General features: G+C 39.7%; 1 protein-coding gene across 2 annotated transcripts in view; it reads right to left on the minus strand.

Moving 5' to 3' along the window:
• Window positions 1-16,135, minus strand: part of ITPKB (inositol-trisphosphate 3-kinase B) — a 111,993-nt gene that overhangs the window by 19,452 nt on the left and 76,406 nt on the right. The gene's annotated exons all lie outside the window — the stretch shown is intronic.

Raw genomic sequence — 16,135 nt, forward strand, 5'->3', positions numbered from 1 at the left:
CTAACGAAAACACCAGCTAAATAACCCAACAGTCAACTGATGTAAGGCTGACTAGTTAAGATCTGCCAGCTGCAGAAGGCCACCTTACTGGGATCTGCATGCATTATTCACTGATACATCACACAGTCCTAGACACTTGTGAAGTGTCTGACGTGTGATCTGATACAACAGCCAGCAGAGTGATCTTGTCTGCTGTGGACTCATCTTGTTGTGTTTCAAACAACAACAACAACAAACATTGACAAAATCCTGATCTGTCAACTGCAAAAGGCCACCTTACATGGACCACAGGTTAGGAACTACTCTTGTAAACAATAGGAATTGAGTAAGTGCAAGCTGCAACAATGGAGAGAGGTCATGGGATAAAGTGCAAGGATGTGCGACCACAAGCTTTAAGAAGAAAAATACAGGGGGGACAACCCAAAACACAGTCACGTGGTCCATTAACCAAATTTAAAAAAAAGCCTGGGAATTAATGGACTACTAAAATAGGCACGGTTACTAATCAAGACTTCATCAGAGTGAGGACAGGAGAAGCTAAAGAAAATCTAAAAATCATCCTGACCAGACATTCAAGGCAATCCTACAGTGATCCAATAAATACATTATTTCGTTTTCAATATAATAGGAATACTCAAGAGGCCTTCTGGTAATACTGTGTTCATGCACCCTTCCATTTTCTGGAAGGCTTGTTTTTTATCTTCATGTTCTTGGCTTCAAAAAACCTATTTCTGATTTTATGAGGAAGACATCTGCTTTGGACATTTGTTTTGATTATAGGAATGTCACATTGACCAAACAAAGCAAAGCCGTTCTGAGAACTGTTTCAACTTTCATTAATGGCTCTTTTAAACATTTGAGGGGACTGCAGGGCAAGAAGTGATCCAGGTAATTAGATCTTTTCCTATCCTTGAGAAAAAAAATCCTAGAAGAATTGGAAATATCTGTTAGTTTCATACCTAAACCCAGAAACAGCCAGATTGGGTGCATGAATACTGCTCTGTGGTGGGTTGTGCCCAAGACAGTAGAACACAACGAGAAGGTTATTAGTTATTACCAGTGTCTGGGGAATGTACTTGAAATTCCAAGTTCCAATAAGCCCTATGAGGAACAGCTTAAAGAGCTGGGCAGGTTCAGCATCCCTAGCTAACATAGCCAAATATGAAGGATGTTAGGAACTGCAGTTTAACCATCTCTGGAGGGCCACATCATTCTCGTTCCCGGAGAAGAAGCAGAATGCAAACATTGACTTACTTCAATGCCTAGTTGCATCCAACAGTTCAATACGATTTTTGTAAATGTTTACTATTTATTTATCGTAACACAACACCAGAAGTAGTAATTGTGTAGAACTGTAGCTCCCAGCATCCCTAGCTAACATAGCCAAAGATGAAAGATGCTACGAACTGCAATTCAGTCATCTCTGGAGGGCCACATCATTCTCATTCCCGGAGAAGAAGCAGAATGCAAGCACTGGTCTAGTTGAATGGCTAGTTGCACTCAACAGTTCAATAGGGGTTTTTTTCTAAAAATTTACTATTTATTTATCGTATTTATTGTACTTTCTAATTATTTATCGCATTTATCGTACATGTATTTATTGTACATTCATCAGCTAATTCAGTGGGTCTATTCCAGGTTTTGGGGGTTTGGAAAGTTTTGTATTTGTTTTGTTTTGGAAATGGACACACTTGTGAGAACGTTTAAAGAAAAGGTCCTTCAGCCAAAGGCATCAGAAAAACTCTTCCGAAAAACATAGGAAAACTTCAATTCTTCCTGAAGGAAAATTGTTTCCCACAAATTGTTCAAGTGGAACACACAGCTAATTAAGGCAGAGGCATTTCTTATCTCTAAGCCAGAAGGCTGGGCAACCCATCGAGGAAGACGAGACGCAAACAGAAAACAATGGGTGAAAATGCCTAATTGCACAAAACCAAAACAGCATTTTGACTCTGGTCAGTGTGAAAATCATAATCCAAGTTCACAATGAAAGAACTGCCAGAGAGCAGAATAACTAAAGTGAACCGAAACAACAAAACATTGGATTGAGTATTATGGTAGAAGCTTTAAAAAAAATTAAAACTGCAAAAAAAAAATCACAACCCCCCTTTTTGTATAATGTTCTCTGATATCTAATGAAATGTGCATCCTCTTTCATTACATATAAAATATGCTTTTAAAAAACATCTTTCAAAGCATAAACATTTTTCCTTAATTAGAGGTGAGGAGAAAAAGTCACCCGCAACTATAATATCTGAAAGTAGACTAGAGTGCATGCCCCACTTCATTACTACAGATAATAAGATGAATTCTGTGACAAAACTATTTTTCCCTACATCATACACTTATCCATGGCATCATGTCTCTCTTCTTTTAACACACAGATTAGGATTTTAGCAAGATCTAAGGGCACCTTTGCTTCTGTGCCCTTAACTGCAATCAACACAGGGATCTGTTGAGTGAAGCTTTTAGCGTCACTTCATCTCAATACCAGGAAGAAGCTTCTTTGAGAAATGTCAGGCAAGTGTTGAAAGCACACAGCAAGGCTTGCTCATACATGGAGCCATTCCATTTGGAGACATTTTGAAACAAGATGGCACTAGTCCATTAGTTTGGAGACACCAACAGATTCTCTGAGAAACAAGGCAAGCAACTGTGCACCTCTAGATGTTGGTTGGACTACAACTCCCTTAACCCCTCACAATAAACTGTGTTGACTTGGACTGAAGGAAATTCCATATGGACAATGCCTGAAGAGTTGTAGAGTGTGCTCTAGGTCAGCAGTAGGAATATAGGGTCTTCCAGATGCTGATGGACTGCAACTCCCATCAATCATAGCCAGCACAACTTGAGGAATATGCAAAGTTTCACGTACAGAGGTCTCCAGAATTTTGATCTATGCTCTTGGTGTTGACATTCACTCATAGACTAAAATACCACTGTGGGTCTATTCTTTTAAAGGTACCATATATACTTGAGAATATTCCAACCCAAATGTAAGTCGAGGCACCTAATTTTACCACAAAAAAACTGGGAAAACATATTGACTCAAGTATAAGCCAAGGGTGGGAAATGCAGCAGCTACAGGTAAATTTCAAAATAAAAATAGATACCAATAAAATTACATTAATTGAGGCATCAGTAGGTTAAATGATTTTGAATATTTACATAAAACTGTAATTTAAGATAAGACTGTCCAACTCTGATTAAACCATTATTCTAACCTTCTTCAATGTAAATGTGCTTATGTATCCTTTGATTAATAATAAAGACAGTAAAATAATAAATGTAATAAAATAATAGAGTAAATTAATAAATGTAATAATAGAGTAAAATCATATAATAATAAAATAATGTAAATGTAATAATAAAAATAGAGTAAAATAATAAATGTAATAATAATAATAATAATAATAATAATAATAACAACAACAACAACAAGAAGCCAGTCAAGGTGGTCCCAGTGGTGATCGACACACTGGGTGCAGTGCCTAAAGACCTTGGCCTACACTTAAACACTATGTCATCTCCAAAAGGCAACCCTACAGTGATCTGCACGCATTATTCACTGATACATCACATCGTCCTAGACACATGGGAAGTGTCTAGCATGTGATCCAATACAACAACCAGCATAGTGATCTTGTTTGCTGTATACTAATCTCGTTGTGTTTCAGATGATAAATGATAAATAGCTTTGACTCAAGTATAAACTGAAGGGGGCCTTTTCAGCCTAAAAAGGAGGCTGAAAAACTTGGCTTATACTTGAGTATATACAGGTAAACATGCATGACCAAGAACAGTTTTTGAAATATGATTTTTAGAACTCAACCCCCAGAAAGCAAGATTTCCATAATTGTTTTTCTGTAATTTTGGGAGTTTAAGTCCAAAAATAATTTCAATCTAGAAGCAGAGAGGAATAGAATGGAGCAGACAGTGATATAAATGTCATAGGAGGATTTTATTTCAGTTCCAAGTTTTCAATTGCGCCTCTCCCTTTTTCATCCTAGAAGACGGTCAAAACTGCAATAAAAGTTAAGAGAATGCGATAATCATAAAGTGCTGTGCTGAGAGAGTGATTCCATTCTTCCTGAAGCTATTTCCCAAAAATGGAACTCATGACAACTTACAAAAGAAGACAATTTAAAAATACAAATTAAACACAAGCAATTTATGCTTTCAAACGTATTTCCATTAACACAGATTTAAAACACAACAATTAAAAATACAGCAGCTTCTCCCCAGTAAATGCCTTCTTTTCAGCAAATATTTCCCTGTCAGAGAAATGATAATTGGTGTATGTGTCTACAACCTTAGAACAGCCATTGAGAAAATCTTTTTGTTAATATCCACTAGAAAAATCTCCAAAGATGATGAAGCTGAGAGAAAGGCCATCAAGATTTCAAATCCCATGCAGATTAGAATAAATGTGGTTCTTTCAGACACAAGTCATATACGGTTTAAGGGTATATTGAAAGCCCTTTCAAAATTAGAAAACAAACATCTCCCTATACTGAAGTTATGCTATTTTCATCCTTAAACTATCTTTTTAAAGCACTTTAAAGGGAGGAGTGGACCAGACTGTGTTTAGAAATATTTTTCCAAATCAATCATGTTGTCAGGGAAGTCCTCAAAAGTGGATCATGAAAACAAAAGGCACTAGGTGTGGTTTCTCTAGCAATATGACAAGCAAAGTCATGTCTGATGAAGTCTATATCCATGCAACACCTAAAAGTATAAAACCCATGTTGATCTGAACTTGTTAACTCAAGATACCTTGTATTTCAGGGCAACTAGTTCCTCCAGTGTCCCTGTGTGGCCTCAAAGGCAGTATTTTATTCAAAGTTATTTAACCAATTAGTTATCTCTTCTTTCATTTCCATAGTGTTTGTGTACCTTCAAGTCATTTCCAACTTATGAAGACCCAAGATGAATCTATCAGAGGGTTTTCTGAGCAAAATCGTTCAGAGCAGGATTTTCCCTTGCTTTCCTCTGAGGCTGAGAGAATCTGAGTTGCCTAACTTCATAGAATCACAGACTTGGAAGAGACCACCAAAACCATCCAGTCCAACCCCCTGCCATGCAGAAAACATGGCCAAAAGTCACCCAGTTAGTTTCTACATCTGAGCAGGGATTTGAACCCGGGCCTCCAAATTTCTGAAAGACAAAGGGAAAGTAGATATTTTTGTAGATGAGGTTGCAAAAGCATGGGATTTGGCTTAGTAACCAATAGAAATTAAGGGTGTAATATTACACAGTCTGGCTTTGGTTTAAGCCCCACTAATCTCAGTCTGTCTTACTTCCGAGCACACAACTCACTGGACTGAGTTAGAAGTTTCACCCTTTTGTACACATGCCCATTCACCACAGATTTACCAAATAGAAAATTACAGAAATGACTCTTCGTGTTCATAGTCATTTTCATCTTATAGTGAACCTCTTACGGTATTGTGCAGAGAGGGGTTCAAACTTTGCTTTCTCTAAAGCAGTGGTTCTCAACTTGTGGGTCCCCAGGCGTTTTGGCCTTCAACTCCCAGAAATCTTAACAGCTAGTAAACTGGCTGGGATTTCTGGAAGCTGTAGGCCAAAACACCTGGGGACCCACAGGCTTAGAACCACTGCTCTAAAGCAGGAATTTGACCAACGGGTTTCCATGGAGGAGTGGCAAATCAAACTCTGGTCTCACAAGTGAGCCCTAGTCCAACACTTAAACTACTGAGATCACACTGGATCTCAGGGATGGCTCTTAAAAGAAAGTTTATTCAAGAAAATTCAGCATAAAATGTTCTGATTCCCTGACAGCCACCTGCATTCCTTGGAAAACATCTCCAGGTAAGAGAGAGAGAGATAGAACACAGGAAGAAACAACAAAAATGAGGTGAACAATCACATAATTTGGGCTAATTTCCACATCTGTTAGCATCTGTCTCAATGCCTTGCCCCATACTGTTCCAAAAGTACCTCTGCAAAGAGGCTTTCTCAGGTGCACAAGTATTTGTTTAAAAAACAAATACAAAGGTATATGGAGTGTTTTAAAAACCTGATATGCCTGCTAAGTGTGCAGTCTAGTTTGGGCCATATGATCCAACACATAAACTCAGGGAGAAAATAATTGAGAATAAAAAGGTACAGCCTATATACTTAGAACCTAAGTTATGCAAAGGGCTGCTGGTTTTTGAGCATCCTTCCCCAACCAGGCTTGTTTCTGATGAGTTGGACTACAAACCCCAGAATCCCAGACAGCTGGCCATACTGACTGGGATTTCTGGGACCTTTGGTCTGACAAACCTGAAAGGTATCAAATTGAAAGTGACCATGGTTACTGTGTACAAAGGACCACCTGAAGGGGCAAGGTAAATGTTCAGGAATAGTGATTAGAAGACCTGCAATCCAGACAAACTGAGACTGTTTTGCTGGCAGCCTTCTTTATCAAATCTATGCTTATGCAAAGCCGTAGCTCTTGCCAAATTGCTGTCAACGTTCCTGAAGGCATCATCCTTTACCAACATAAGGGTTTCCACTAAGAATGCCAGGAGCTCTGTACTTTGGCTTTTTTGTTCCGTGTTGGCAGACAACACAGCTGGATTCCCCCACACTTTTGTTTCTTTTCTTTTTCAAAGCAGCCCTTTGCTGGGACTGATGTCATAGAAGTCTCCAAGGGAATTTGGGCTTCACATCAATAAGGCTCAACTTTCACAGAAGAGGAATTCTCCTATAAAAACACAAACATAAGTCACTCAGTCCCAGGATACAAGTGACTGCCAGAGCAGTAACTGTACTGGAGCCAAGAGTTCGTTTCCTCCGTGGCTGGTCAGCAACCTTCTATAGCAAGAGAAAACCTTGAAATACTTCAAAGCCAGAGCTAAATGAAGCAAAGCTGCTTCAGGAATAGTAAGGACTATAATGCTAGAGCCTCCAACAAGGCTGTCAACAGGCTTCCTGCCTGGTCAAGGCTTCCCAATTCTAAGAGTGATCATGTTTCTGGCTGAGGCAGACGCCTAATGGCACATGCCTAGGAAATCTCTTTAAGTGCTTTGGCAAGGAGATCTTGTTCCAACAGTGCTCTTCTCTTGTGCATGATATGAACAAACATTTCTCAATGGCATTGTCACAATCAGAACTGTAACATTTAAGGACTCCTTATCTTCTCACTGCTCAATTGAGTGTGAAGTAGACGAACAGGCCCTATTCTTTGGGAACACAACCACTGCATATGCACAGTTGAGCAATGCACCAATAAGGAGCCCTGACATTTTGCCATACGCTGCTGCCACAGGGAAGGATTTTTCAGTGGTCTGCATACAAGAGCCGTTGAACTTTATGTCAGTTACTATGAGCCCAGAGGGTGTCAAAAACAGTGACAAATTTTATGAGATGCTATCAAGTTTCCATCTGAAGTACTTTCCATTGGTTGAGAACAGCAGTAGGAAGGTTTGCATATACTGAAGTAGTCTGGTCTTATTTGGGTAATCAAGTTTGTGAGATGGGATTGGGAAGACTTCCCTAGCACGAAAAGGGTGCTATTTTTGTTTAGCTTCTTATAGCTTTCAGCTTCTTGCAGTTGACAAGTGCTCTCTCTCTCTCTCTCTCTCTTCCTCCTTTTGCAATGAAAACTGATTTCTTAACAGTAGTCTTTCATACTCCTTTCCAGTATGGAGCTGCACAGAAGCTGAAACATCCTGCAGAACTCATCCATCACACATTTGAATAAAAATGGGTCTGCAACTGGGCTGCTGTACTTTTTTCAGGCTGTATGGCCATGTTCTAGAAGCACTCTTTCCTGGTGATCTGCTACTCTGATAACACTGAGGTTTCCTGTCCTAAATTTTCTCATGCCACCTTCAACTCTCTGACAAATTTAAGGAGATCTGTTACTACAGAAGGAGTAATTATTACCAAGGAATATGTGGATGAGAATTCACTGCCTATGAGAACCTTTTACCAGCACTATCAGTCAACCACAGCTTGAAAGACTCCAGGAGCTGGCTTACCATTGCTCTCCAAGGGAAGGTTGCCACTCTGATCTATCTACCTCAGCAGCAGAAGTGCATGCTTCAAAGACATTTAACTCTCTTGGTGTTGTTGTGTAGGCAAAGAATTTGCGTTTTTCATTCTTTTTCATTCAAAGGACATGTCTTCTTTGTCAAGTAAGCAAAGGTAGACTCTCACTTTACACTTTGCCTCGCTTTTCTCCTTGACTTGCCTTTAAAAAAAGTCAATGTTGACAAAAAGCTGCATCTATTGGTCCCCACACAACCTTTAAAGATGGAATCAGCAGTTTGTTGTGTGGACATTCTTATCCTATTATGCAAGACCAATAAGATTCTAAAGAGGATCCAAAAGAGTCCTAAAGAAGAAGAGAATATGTTTGCCTAGAAATGAGTCAGTCTATTTTCCAAGATTCCCAATACAGGCAACCAAGAAAATAGTGTGTTTGTATGTGAGAGAGTGTGCACATATACAATTTTTAAAGAAATAATAATAATAATAATAAAAACTTCATTTTTATACCCCGCCTCCATCTCCCCCAAGGGATTTGGGGCAGCTTACAAAGGGACAAGCCCAGCGAGCATAGAGCTAAAATGTAATGCAATAAAAAAAACACAACAAAACCAAATTGAAACTTATCATAATAAAACATAACATGAAATAGTGCTAGCAGAATGTGTTTTAATTTTTAAAAGGCAAATATATTTCCTGTCCCAGCAAGTGATAGTGAGGCCCAGCTTTGTTTACTAACTAAGGACAAGTATGCCCATTTGCAAGTCCTAGCAGGCAAAAGCATCTGGTTGAATGGCTTACTACTGGAACCACAAGCTTAAACCTGGTTTAGTCTTCTGAAAAGCTGTTGCACATATAACGACACCAACCCAAGTGTTATACAACCCATCAGCTTGTTGAAAGCAATAGATATAATTCATGCCACTACCCCCTACCCCCCCCCCCCATTTTACTCCAAATTCACTTCAGCTTCCAGACTGATCACCTTCAGTTCCAAAATTCAACAATAGCAATAGTTCACCGACTCCCAAAAATGACAGAACTTGGAGGTGAGGAACTAGGATTTACTTTTTAAAAATGTGTGATCTACCATCATATGGAAAAAAATGTTCTCGGGCAACCCAAAGTTCTCCTGTTCCATTATTCTTTGTGTTTGTGCAGCCCTTTCTGAGGACATTGTTTTACACTTGGCTCCAGTTGGTAGAGCTCAGGTTTTAGAGAAAAATCAAGTATTATCCTTCCAAAGATAAGATCTTTAGCAAAATTGGGAAACATGTGACTTGCAATATTCATGAAGCCTGCAACCCCTTTACACTCGCTAAGAAAAAAATGACTTAATCCTCCCCATTTGGCCATCTAAACTTAGCAGCAAAATGTGGTGTAGGAACAAAGTCCTATTCTTTCCATGCTATTTTTCACTCAGCACCAACTTTTCTATTAAATAACACATTGGCTTTGTTAACTGAAGTATACATGGGCTCAACCTGTGCACAGCATTCAAAACATAGCAGTGTTTGTATCATCTTTGTGATTAACTCAAAGATGCTACAAGACCCCCTTGAAGCAAAAGGTGTATGATACACTATGTGTATGATGCACTATGGGCTATTTCATGCCAGCTCCTTGTTTTTACTAAAGAAGTGGGGTATATACTAACATGGTGCCAACAGTGCTTTAATATTACTTTTCACAGGGCAGTTCTCCAGTTCTCCCACATTGGGAACTGCTTGTGATGCCCACCTACCACCTTCCCCTGAATATTTCCCTGCCCCTGATCCATCTTTAACAATAGTTCCGGAAGTTGTCATATTTTCATGTCTTGCATTTTCTGGCTGTTTTTATTAATGGCTTATACTAATGGCAAAATTGTTCTCTCCATTAAAAATGTTTTAACCATATGAGCTCAATAGTACTTCCACATTCTGGACCAATACTCAGAATGGAAGGGGAAAGAAATCAGAAAAGGGTAGACAAATTGACCAGACTTTTGAAGGTGCAACACAATTGCATTCTTGCTGTCCTATTTTTTCTTTGATGAGGAAGTGTGAACCCACATTTATTATAAGGCCATACACACACACCTAGTGTGAGAAGTAGGGGCCTGAGAGAGAATGCCATATAGAATTCTTCCATTTGTCCAGTGGAATTGAACTTGAATGGAAGTTGCTTGAAGAACCACATCCATAACAAACAAACCTGGAACCATCTCAATCAGGAAACAGATAAAAGTAATATTTTGCACCAGTAACAGGATTTTTTTTTAATTTTGGGGATAAATCATGGGATTATAGGAGAACAGCAACAACATTATGCATATCCCCTCCTCCTTCTGCCCAATGCAACAACATTTTACTACAGTCCATACACCCATCAGTAAAACCAATAGTCATTATAAATTCTCCCATCTCAGGGGAAGTCCACTGTGTAAGATACATCTACATGGTTTCAAGTAATACCCCTCCTCCTTCAGCCCAATGCTATCCAAACCACAAAAGCCTGCGACACTATTTCCCCCTATATTGAACCCTTATCTGAAAACACACTTTGGGATGATAGTGAAACCTATGTGGCCTTCCAGATATTGTTGAGCAGAAACTTCCATCATTTAATTTGTCACTTCTGGCTGAGAAAGGCAGTATACAAATGCGGTAAATAATAAATAATTTGGCCTGCTGGAATTCGTAATCCAACAATGGTAAGAGCAGTGGTTCTCAATCTGTGGGGCCCCAGATGTTTTGGTCTCCAATTCCCAGAAATCCTAACAGCTGGTAAACTGGCTGGGATTTCTGGGAGTTGTAGGCCAAAACACCTGGAGACCCACAGGTTGAGAACCACTGAGTTTCACAATTTCTACCTATGATCTGCTAAGAAGCTTTGCTTTGCTTACCCGAGGTGTCAGAAATCAATATATTCTAATTAGTACCAATATCATGTTCCTGAGTTCATACCAGACGATTTGTGGCAACTGGGACACACTGTTCATTGCCTTTCTGACTATGTGAAACTATCCAAAAAGATTACATTCTCAAATTCCCATTGGGAAGACATTCATACTGTTAACAGGGGTTCTCTGTTTATAAGCGATGAGAGCACAGTGATTTTGGCTGATACCTTACAGTAGACTAGAGTCTTTTGAAACTGATATAATCGCCTCTGTAAAAGTCAATTGGCATCGTAAAAGTTTCCCTTCAAATAAAATGTTTCTAAAAGTCAAGGAGGATCACTGTTTGTTCTCCTCCGCTCTCTCAGCAAAAGAAATTCCAAAACACTCCTTGGTATTTACCGACACAACTGATTTTAGAAAATATGTCTATATTAATTTTAACAAATAAAAGAGGACTTTAAAGCTAAGTACTGCTGAAGAGCCCTGACCTTTTAATTTCTTCCAAGGCTCTTTAATTCCCCGTGGTTTATATTTGGAATTAGCCACATGAGTGTTTGGACAGCACTGTAATGATTTAAAGTGCTATTTGAAGTTTTATTGTTTTGCAGACTGCAGGAATGGAAACTGCAAATGCTGGTAAAATATATGAAGGAGCATTTCACAGCCACTGGAGCTTCTGTGAAGACTTCTCAAGTGGATGGCAGTGTGGTTGTTTTGTTACCATCCTGACCACACTCTGAACGTGAATTGGCCTCACAACTCTCGGTTTTCACCTGCTGAAATGCTGTGTGGTGGGTGTTCTTATGTCAGAGAGGTAGCGGCATTGGTGAGAACAGGACCTGGGCTGAAGAATGCATTTTCAGCTTTAGTAAGACCTTCTACTGGTCACTGGGTGAGGTAAAGACATTATCTTCTAACGTAGAGGAAATAGTTGTTGGAAACAGGAAAGTGGAATGTTTTAGCATTAATAATAGAACAGCATCTCAGCCACCCAGATGCTTGTAAACTTTAAGAACAATGCTGATATATCCAAACAGGGTGGGAAGGGTGTGCCCACTGCCATTTATTTATTTACGTACCACATTTATATTTGGCCCTTCATCCAAAGAACTCAGGATGACTTAGCTGGCATTTTATCATCATGTCCATCACTAGATATATTCACATGGCTATTTGCTAGAGCAGGGGTCTAAAACTCATTTCCGTTGAGGGCCATATCAACGTTATGGTTGCCTTCAAAGGGCCATTGAATCTATGAATGGAGAATATGTGGATGCAAAGGGCCAACTATATATTTTTTATATATGGGTCCCCAGATGTTACTGAATAACATCTGTTTTATGTATTGTCAAAGGCCTTCATGGCCGGAATCACTGGGTTGTTGTAAGTTTTTCGGGCTATATGGCCATGTTCTAGACGCATTCTCTCCTGACATTTTGCAGGTCAGGAGAGAATGCTTCTAGAGGTTGTGAGGTCTGAGGATGCCTGTTACAGATGCAGGCGAAACGGCAGGAGAGAATGCTTCTAGAACATGGCCATATAGCCCGAAAAACCTACAACAACCCGATATCTGATTTATTTATTTACTTCATTTCTACCCTGTCTTTCTCGACCCAAAAGGGGACACAAGGCGGTTTACAAATCTGACAAATATTCAATGCCGCACAGGGAAATAATAAAACACATCTCATAAAAGTATAAACAATCAGCTGTAGTCATGATGAGGAATACAGGGGTTATAGTCTAGCATCTGGAGGGCCATATAAAATGACATAGTGGCCTGGATTTGGTTTGTGATTCTTGACATTGACACATGTGTACTAGAGGAAAGGCAAAGAGCAACTTTGGAGCCATATTCAAAATTCAAGGCTTCTCCCTCTATTATTCTATTCTTTCAAACTCCCTAGGCAGTCCACTTTTTTGGCCATAAAAGGAGCAAACTGTCTCTCCTGGAAAAGTCAGTGAGTGGAATTAACACTACTAAGTAGGCTACAGACTTCTTGCACTGTTTAATATCAAAAATAATTGCTTATTTTTTCAAAACCAGAAGCAGACATAGTCACCTACAGCTTGGTTTGATTTCACTTTTAAGCACTTTTGCCCTAGCAAAATAAAGCTGTCTACCCCTAATATTTTACAATTACCTACATCTGTTGTAGACTTTGGGATAGAATATGAGTTTTACTTTGAAATGTATGGCCTTGCAACCAGGGTTCTTAGATAACGTATCAAATTTTGAGAGTGTCCCAGAGACGTACTGGTGTAATATTTTAAACCTAAAGGAAGTCTCTTGTTTTCTGGATGATAAAAGTAGAATGAGAACTGTATGGTTTATGGCAATAGTGTAATGTAGGAACGGGAGAACCTCTGGCCCATGGGCAAAATCTGTCCCAGTTGATTTCCTCATTGAATTCATAATAGCCTCCAGTGAAGTTCTGTCCTTTCTCCAAAGCCCTTATCGCATTTGAAGTAGGATTTTTGGGAACTTTTCTAACTTCAGAGCTGAGGGAAACATAAAGGATCCAAGACTTCAATATATAGAGACATTGCTTACTTGAGAGGGGAGGTGAAAGGAAATTAGGCTGGGAGTTGCAATTTCAATCGACGTCTTGGGCCCTTTCATACAATCATAGGTCGATGATTCCAAATTAATGGCCTTCACTATTGTCTATGGAATCCTGTATTTTGACTCACTGGAGCTCTCTGGAAGAGAGTGTTAAATATCCCTCTCTAAACTGTAAGTCTCAGAATTCCAAAGATTGTTTCCACAGCAATTATAGTGGAATTGTAGGACTCCAATTGTAGGGAAGGGCTCTTGGAGCTCTGAAGTTGTAGCTCAGCCAGTGGAAAGGCATAAAAGTGAATGAAACATGTGCCCAGGAAACACATGTGTAGTGATGGTGGTGCATAATAGCAGTGAGGTTGCGCCTACTATGCCTTTACCCCCCCCCCCCCCAAATTGTTGTTGTTGTTGTTATATTTATTATATTTGTTTATACCCTGCTTTCCTCTCCTAAACAAGACTCAAAGCATCTCTTTAATAGTAGAAGTAGGAAGTCTGATCTGGCCACGGTGGTCCACACTCTGGTTACATCCTGAATAGATTACTGCAATGCACTCTACGTGGGGTTGCCTTTGAAGACTGTTCAGAAACTCCAACTAGTCCAATGGGCAGCAGCCAGATTACTACCTGGAGCAACATACAGGGTACATACCACCCCTCTGTTATGTCAGCTCCACTGGCTGCCGGTCTATTTCCGAGCACAGTTGAAAGTGCTGGTCTTGGCCTATAAAACCCTGTACGGTTCTGGCCCAGCTTACCTGTCTGAACGTCTCTCCCTCTACATCCCACCTCGGAATTTAAGATCATCCAAGGAGGCCCTGCTCTCGGTCCCACCTTCTTCGCAAGTGCATTTGGCAGGGACGAGGGACAGGGCCTTCTCGGTGGTGGACCCCTGTCTGTGGAATTCTCTCCCTAGCGAGACTAGGTTGGCTCCATCCCTCCTCTCTTTTAGAAAGAAGCTCAAAACATGGTTTGGGGACCAGACCTTTGGACATTAAGTTTGGCAGTAATCATAATGTTGGAATTTTTTACTATGACAGGCTTTGGGTCGTCGGTTGCTAAATCAGACTTTGATTCGGCTACATGATAATAATAATGTTTTAAATGAATTTTAATCTAATGTTTTCTTTTTTTGTATGATGTTGAACGTAATGTGTTGTATGTTGTCGGCATCAAATTGTTGCCGTCGTAATCCGCCCTGAGTCCTCCTTTGGGGGTTGAGAGGGACAGGGTAGAAATGTTGGAAATAAATAAATAGTATGCTAGCATGTAACATACGGTGTTTTGTCCTTGGTGTAATAGATGTATCATCAGATTTAAATTTGAAGTTAACCATGCTCAAATTCCTGTTCAGTCAGGAAATCCTGGTCATCCATCACCATCCAAAGATATCTTACAATGTACTGTGAAAATAATTGAAGTGAAAATAATTGAAGTGCATCATACATACAAAGATTATGGCTGATGAGAGAAAATGGTATTTGATAAGTCGACTTCAAACAATTAATAAGCTTCCAATGTTAAGCAACTAATTACACCACTGTGGTTAAAATATTGCAAGGGGAGATATTTCTCTTTTTCCCAAAATAGGAAGGCACAGGCTACTGACTCCCCAATTGTTTCCAGTTTCCTCTTACTAGAGATTTACTGCAGACAATCTAAACTGTGTGGCGGTGCTGTTTTGATGTGCATTGTTAAGCTTAGCAACAGGAAATGCTACTGCAGTCCTGAAGAGGCTTAACCCCCTTGCACCAACAACCAGCTGTTGAACATTTTCTGCCCTATTTGAAAGGCAATTACATTCTTGGCATAGTTCATAAAGTGCTTCTCTGCTGGCACAGAGCAGGCTGCAGCAACACCAGGAAGCCCTGGTATTTCCCTGTTCTTCTTCTTCTTCTTCGGCATCTCAGTGAAATGGGGTGGGGTGGGAGGGGGACACGATTTGTGTTTCAAGCCTTTGCGGAAACCAAAAGGCAAGCCAGCCAATTGAGAAAAAGTTCAGCACCGCGGTCAGTTGCTAAGCGACTGTGTGACGTACAGGTAGGCCCCATTTCTACATTTTTCCATTACATTGTCCTCAGTCAGGCCAGCAAGCCTGAACAGGAGGAGTCCCTTCAACAAACTGACTCTCCAGAGATCAGCAAGAGATTATAAGTTCTATAGGGCATAAACAGCTTGATTACATAAATTAAAACAAGAAGTACAACGTACAAGGATGTCTCTATTTGCAGAACTTTTTCAATACTCCTGCTACAGAAATGTGTCCCAAATGCAACAAGGAAATCGTAGTGGCCACGTTGATATTTTTTAATAAATGAAGGAAAAAACAGATTATCTCGTATGCAAAAATGCCTACTAGAATCAAAGTTCAAAAGCTTGTAGGCGTGGACAGAAAAATGTCATTTCCAAAGGTTTAGTGCTTTTCCTAGTGTTGTCTGGCTTTGGGCAAAGTGTCACACTGTAATCTGAAGTTCTGTTTGGTCTTCCCAATTGTTTAACAGAGAAACTAATGTCAAGAAGGCTGGTTTATCACAACTGGGTGAAATTTGCAGGCACAGATGCCCCTTTCTGAGTCTTTTAAATTTCAAATACAATGGATTTTGGGTTGTTTTAGGTTTTTCGGGCTGTATGGCTATGTTCTTCTAGGACATGACCATACAGCCCAAAAAGCTTACAACTCAGTGATT

Source organism: Anolis sagrei, chromosome 1 (assembly GCF_037176765.1).
Source record: "Anolis sagrei isolate rAnoSag1 chromosome 1, rAnoSag1.mat, whole genome shotgun sequence".
NCBI lineage: Eukaryota > Metazoa > Chordata > Lepidosauria > Squamata > Dactyloidae > Anolis > Anolis sagrei.